General features: G+C 38.9%; 1 long non-coding RNA gene across 2 annotated transcripts; it reads left to right on the top strand.

Annotated features, from left to right (window-relative positions):
• The first annotated feature begins 1,775 nt into the window (after positions 1 to 1,775).
• LOC119899249 lies at positions 1,776 to 2,749 on the top strand. 2 transcript variants are annotated; one of them, XR_005443761.1, is made up of 3 exons: positions 1,776 to 1,828; positions 2,124 to 2,181; positions 2,382 to 2,749. It is a non-coding gene; the product is annotated as an uncharacterized LOC119899249 (long non-coding RNA). The 2 variants fall into 2 exon arrangements; XR_005443760.1 differs by lacking the exon at positions 1,776 to 1,828 and adding an exon at positions 1,928 to 2,017.
• Positions 2,750 to 6,000: the final 3,251 nt, after the last annotated feature.

Below are 6,000 nucleotides of genomic sequence, written 5' to 3'. Positions count from 1 at the left end.
TTTGATGTGGACAGCAAAGTAAGAATTTCTGTGTACTGAATCTTGAATCTATTGTGACTTGTAGATCTCTTACTATGTTGATGCTTTACTGATTATGTTGTTCGTCAAATTTAAGTTGCTTTGGATAAGAGCATCTCTCAAATAAGTAAATGTAATGTTTGCAAACTATTACAATAAAAACAAAATTCTCTTTGCAACAGGATCATAACACAAACAAGAATGAGGTTCATGTTCAGTCTTGTAAATATAGCAAGTTTGTAGTTCATGATGCAAAAGCTGTGTTTGAAATATTAAGAGTGTTAATATCTGAGTCCAAATTAATTAGGTCTTACAGTCTGTTATGTAGAATTATTTACAAAACATATCTGAGAAGACTGTCAGGACAGACAGACTCAATAAACAGGACCTGAACACAACGAGCATCCTGTATATAGAACAATTGTTAAAGATGTTTTATTGGCTGTCAGTTTTCACCTGAAGGAGCCTAACCTGAGACAGCTCCAGTATCAGCACTCTGGACAGCTGCTGTGACAAATACTAGAGATAATCAAAAAGAAAGTTTTAATGAAAATAGTCAATCGATAACATATTCTAATCTATAAGTACTTCATGTTCATCTCTTCTCCAGATGCTCCAAAGCTTCCCTCTGTGTCAGTGAGTCCCTCTGCTGAGATAGTGGAGGGCAGTTCAGTGACTCTGACCTGCAGCAGTGATGCTAACCCAGCAGCTAAATACACCTGGTACAAGGAGAACCAAACTCTGCTCAGTGAAGAACCACAGCTTGTCTTCAGCTCCATCCAGTCCTCTGACTCTGGAGAGTATTACTGTGCAGCAGAGAACCAGCTGGGGAGGAAGACAACTAAATACATCATTAATGTGAAATGTGAGTGGAACACAGCTTAAATCTGTCCAGTCTTTGCAGGAGAAGATTTTACTTAAACTTTTATGTCAGCAATAATGGCACAGTGCTGTTGACACGGAAGAGAGGCTGAATATATTATTAGCAGGAGGAACACAGAATCAGCAGGTGTAGTTGGAGCAAGCCTCAGTATCATTCAATCATCAGTACTTCTCTCCGCTTTTGATAACATTGTTGAATTGAAGTTGAATTTAGGTTTCAGTTCTGTTGATAGGTCTGTCTGTCAGATGCCAAATTACATCTAAGCAGGAGAATGGGAAACTCCCGGTAATAATCGCCTGGACACAATGGAAAAATATTTTGACTCTTTAGAGGAAATATTTTCATTGGGACATTGAGATTACAGCTTTAATGGTTTGGGAGTAATTCACCATGCAAATGCCTCTCTTGTCCATTCTGATATAGTAAAACATGTTAATATTGTATTTTCACTTAATGTCATAGTTAGTTACTACACAGTTTCTCCCTTCTATGTTGAACCTGCAGCACAGCAAATCAAGCACATTAATAGATAGCTCATCAGATAAATTATGACATCCTGTTATCGTAATCTGTTATTAATATTTCTATTTGGTGTCCCTCCCAGTAGGTAGCACTAAAAACAACAACCTTGTTTGCCTTAAACTTTCCATACATGTTCTCCTCCAGATGCTCCAAAGCTTCCCTCTGTGTCAGTGAGTCCCTCTGCTGAGATAGTGGAGGGCAGTTCAGTGACTCTGACCTGCAGCAGTGATGCTAACCCAGCAGCTAAATACACCTGGTACAAGGAGAATGAAGACTCACCAAAAGCATCAGGACAGAACTTCACCATCACTGACTTCAGAGCTGAACACAGTGGGAATTATTACTGTGAAGCCCAGAACAGAAGAGGACGTCATAACTCCACCTTACATCTGACTGTTGTGGCAGGTATGTTTGTCTTTGAGCATCACCTCGCAAAGTGATTTACAAATCAGACCCTACCAGTAAGGTCCAGCACAGTTTAATAATAACTGAATCTCCATTTCTAGAGAAATCAACAATGATAATAAATATCATCAGGTTGACTCTAGTGGTTGTGACGCCGATTGCTCTGCTTCTGTTTTGTCTGTGGATGAGGTGAAACTATAAGAATGAACCAGTTCCATTACTTTGAATATTTACTTTGCTAGTTTTGGAGTTGTCAATTAAAATATTTGTTTATTTGTTTTTTGATTTAAATCAGGAAGAAGAAAACTCTGAGCTACACCACGGAACCAAAGGAACCGATAGAGACTATAGAGGTGAGAAAGCTGCTGGGCTACAGTGACAGAACTTACTCTACCAGGGTTGTAATTTGTTGGCTTATACATTCAGAGGTAAAGAGCGATTTAAGGAAACAAATTTGGTTTAAACATGTCTGGGTATATTTTAATATAAAATCTAACTGTATCCAAACCATTTCTGAGGCCTTTGACTCTCATCTTGTTTTTTTCCCCATCAGTTGGAGTCTGATTGTCCAATGCCTAAACCTTGAATCAAAAAGGAATGTGAATTTCTTCAGAAGTACAGCGTTGAAGTACTCCAGTGGAGAACAGGGGGATATGGAGGAACTCCAAATATTTTACTTTTTACTTTTTATTAGCAGCACAGGTAGTCAGCAATAGCATAGCAGAGGATTTAAGTAGAATGTAAGCTGTAGTTTTACCTGTCCAGGTACATTACATACGCTCAGGGTTTAACATATTATGAATATTAAATAAATGGTATTTTTACTTTTTATGTAATAATTTGCTTTTATGAAAAACTGATTGCCCTTTCACATTACACCTGTCCTGGCAGAGAAAGTCAATAAAGTCTTTTCAAAACCAATCCTTCTCACTCTTCAGTCGTCACATATAGACCATAGACCGTATATAAAAGTTTGGCCGGTAGGGCGCCGCCATATAGATTTTTTTTGCAACGTGACCATATTTGGACTAAACGGTGAGCTAATGGCCGTGTGTGGAGCTTCTTAGCTGTCTTAGCTAGGGGCATCTGTAATTCACGTTAACAGGACTGACAATTTTGTCTTGCGAACAACAGTCTAAAACTAGATGTACTCACCAGAGAAAGTGAACAGCCAACTCCTAATATGCTTTTTCAACAGCGCAGGTTAAATTTACACAGTACCATCGGTACGAGTCACTCTAACCTGATTGACAGGTCGCCATCACAGATGATCCCACCCTGAAGCATACTCTGCTTTATGGTCTATTTTCCTCTAAATGGGACCATAATTTACTAAATGAACATTATGTTATATTGAAGAAGACTTCAAACTAGCGATTGAGACCATAAAATCATTAGGAAAGTGTTTACTGAGGTAATAAGCTGAGAAGTAGCCTCATTTTACCTTATTACATTATTTCTAATGGAGCCGGAATTCATTTTGCAACCAGAAGAGTCGCCCCCTGCTGGCTATTTGATAGAATGCAGGTTTAAGGGACTTCCACATTCGATTTGCATATCAGACTGGAAGCTTCCCGCTTGATATAGACGCATGGTGAAGACCTCTTGGTGTCAGTTTACTGTACTGTGAAGCCCCTTATCATCATAGTTCAACACACGGGGAATCCCTGTGTGATTCATCAACACTAAAAGCAGGTGTACGATATAAATAACAAAAAGTCCTAGTAAGGAGGTGGTTGGGGCTGGCTGGTGTGCGAAGCCAGTGTTTGTTTACTGTGTGAAACAACATTAATGGTTTTTAGTAAAGTTAAGTAGGTTACGTAGCTATTTTTACCCAAACTATGACGTTTTCCTGAACCTAAGCAAATACTTTTGGTGGCTAAACTTAACCAAATTGCAATGTTTCACAATGTAAATCCTGTGCTGTTTCACAACGTTAACCACAAATTTTATTTTGAAAGTCTAACCAGATGTTGCATATTTATTGTTGCTAACTTGTTTGTAGAGCCCTACACATCAAAATTATACTAACAGAGTAGGAATACTTCTAAGGATTGTGATTATGGCTAGGAAAGTGAGATGAGACACGAAATGATATATACAGCTGCTGGTCATATAATTAGAATATCATCAAAAAGTTGATTTATTTCAGTAATTCCATTCAAAAAGTGAAACTTGGATATTATATTCATTCATTATACACAGGCTGATATATTTCAAATGTTTATTTCATTTAATTATGATGATTAAAACTGACAACTAATGGGGTGTTGTGAGCTGAAATCCACAAACAGTATTCTAATGTAGGTGTGTGAGGGAGCAGATCTGTAGAGAGCAGGGATACATCTTTTCAAACAAGAAGAATTAATTGTGCTTCCTGATATTCTCTGTGTTACAGTGGTGCAGGGTCTGAATAACTCGGGAGAGGCTTATACTGAGATCTGTGCCCTAAAATCACTTGAAAAAGCATTATCAAGAGCTGACTCAGAATATGCAGGTCATGTGGACTCTCACTGTGATAAAAACGACTGCACTCTAAGAATCACAGACCTGAGAGAGAGGGGATGAACCAGAATTGGTTTACCCTGTGTTAACTTCAGCCATTTTAGCTACTGAGTGAAGCATCACACTTAAATTTGATCCTTGTTTGGAGTTGCGCTTGCGCAGTACCTATTTAAGGACTCCTGGCCAATCAGAAGCAGAGTAGGGCTGGTCCTGACAAGCTGGTAACAAAGCTTTCGGTTCAGCTGTTCCCAAACCAGCTTTGCAACATAGACTGGAGCAAGAGTTTCAGTAGTAAGTTTTGAATTTGTAACAAATTGATCTTTCATATAACATTTTAACTATGTGCACTGTCTCTACATCACAGTAACAACTTTATTTGCATTGACTGCCTAATGTTTGGTAGTGAGGATGGCTGTGGGGGGAGGCAGCGAGTGGACGTTTGTGTGCTGCAGCTCAGTGTGTTTCTCCACCATTGTTTTTGAGGGCGTGCCTGGCTAGCCGCTAGGATTCACCTTACTTGTGGGGTCCAAACCAGCTTTGTAGGGACCAAAATGTGGGACCACAGAGGTTTAAAGAACTATTTGAGGGTTCAAGATTTGGTTTTCGGGTTCAGGTTAGAATTGGTTAAGGGCAGTTGTGACGGTTAAGGTAAGGATAAGGGGCTAGGGAATGCTTTATGTCAATGAGATGTAAGCAACATGCATTTCTTATTAAGCTCTACAGTAACACATTCTGCTCTGTTACTGCTGTGAAAGATGGAGCTGGACCAGTGCAGTATAACGTCAATACACTATATTTTTAAAAAGTTACTGCACGATTTGCAAAACAACTGTAAGAATAATAAAGATTATAAGAACAATACTAATAACTTCAGTCATTTCAACTTGAGGACTTGAGATTTACAGACATTCATCTGTTTATGCATGTTAATAATGTAATGAGGAAGAAAGTCAGGGCGGCTTTTAACACCTCAATGTCTGTTTTAACACAAGTGTACCAAGCACAGAGACAAACTGTCTTCAAAGACAACATTGGCCCATTTTCATTAGAAATGTTTATTGTGACTAACTGACATACAGGATTTCTTATGTACTGATCTACCTGCTGATTTAACAGATGTGAGGAGCAGCTATGAGTTTACCAGCAGCAGCGAGTGGATTTGTGGTCTTCCTTCTCTCTGTACAAGGTACTGGACATCTACATTTCTATTATATTATCACACTCAGAATCAGAGGAAGGTTTTTTTTAGGAAATAACATTTGACGTGCGATGATTTGCAATGTGGTGTGATCCCTGCAACACATGATGTAGGAGCCAAATGTTTGTTCAATTTTTGTTTGGTCACTAGGTGGTGCTCTAGGCTCAACTATATAAGCGAGGGGGCAACAGGTAGTCGTCAGGTGTTGACCCCGGAAGGGCAAACAAGTTTTTGACTGCTATGGCGGAGTTTGTTTGAATGCTGTTGCCGTGTTATTTTTTGAGTCTTCGTGCTTGTGGACTTTGTGCACCTTTCGTCTGTGTGGAGGACAATAAATTGGTGATATTGCAACGACTATGATCCGAAATCCCTGGATTAATGAACATGAGACGACCTTTCAGACCCTCATGGTTTTGTTTTTTTGGATAAAACATGTTTATTTTTGATATATGACCCAAGTGAATTTCCA

Source organism: Micropterus salmoides, unplaced genomic scaffold, assembly GCF_014851395.1.
Source record: "Micropterus salmoides isolate LMB-PRFRI ecotype aquatic unplaced genomic scaffold, ASM1485139v1 Ms_hic_scaffold_1, whole genome shotgun sequence".
Classification (NCBI taxonomy): domain Eukaryota; kingdom Metazoa; phylum Chordata; class Actinopteri; order Centrarchiformes; family Centrarchidae; genus Micropterus; species Micropterus salmoides.
The sequence above is the reverse complement of the archived record's forward strand: the minus strand, read 5'-3'. Positions and strand labels throughout refer to the sequence as shown.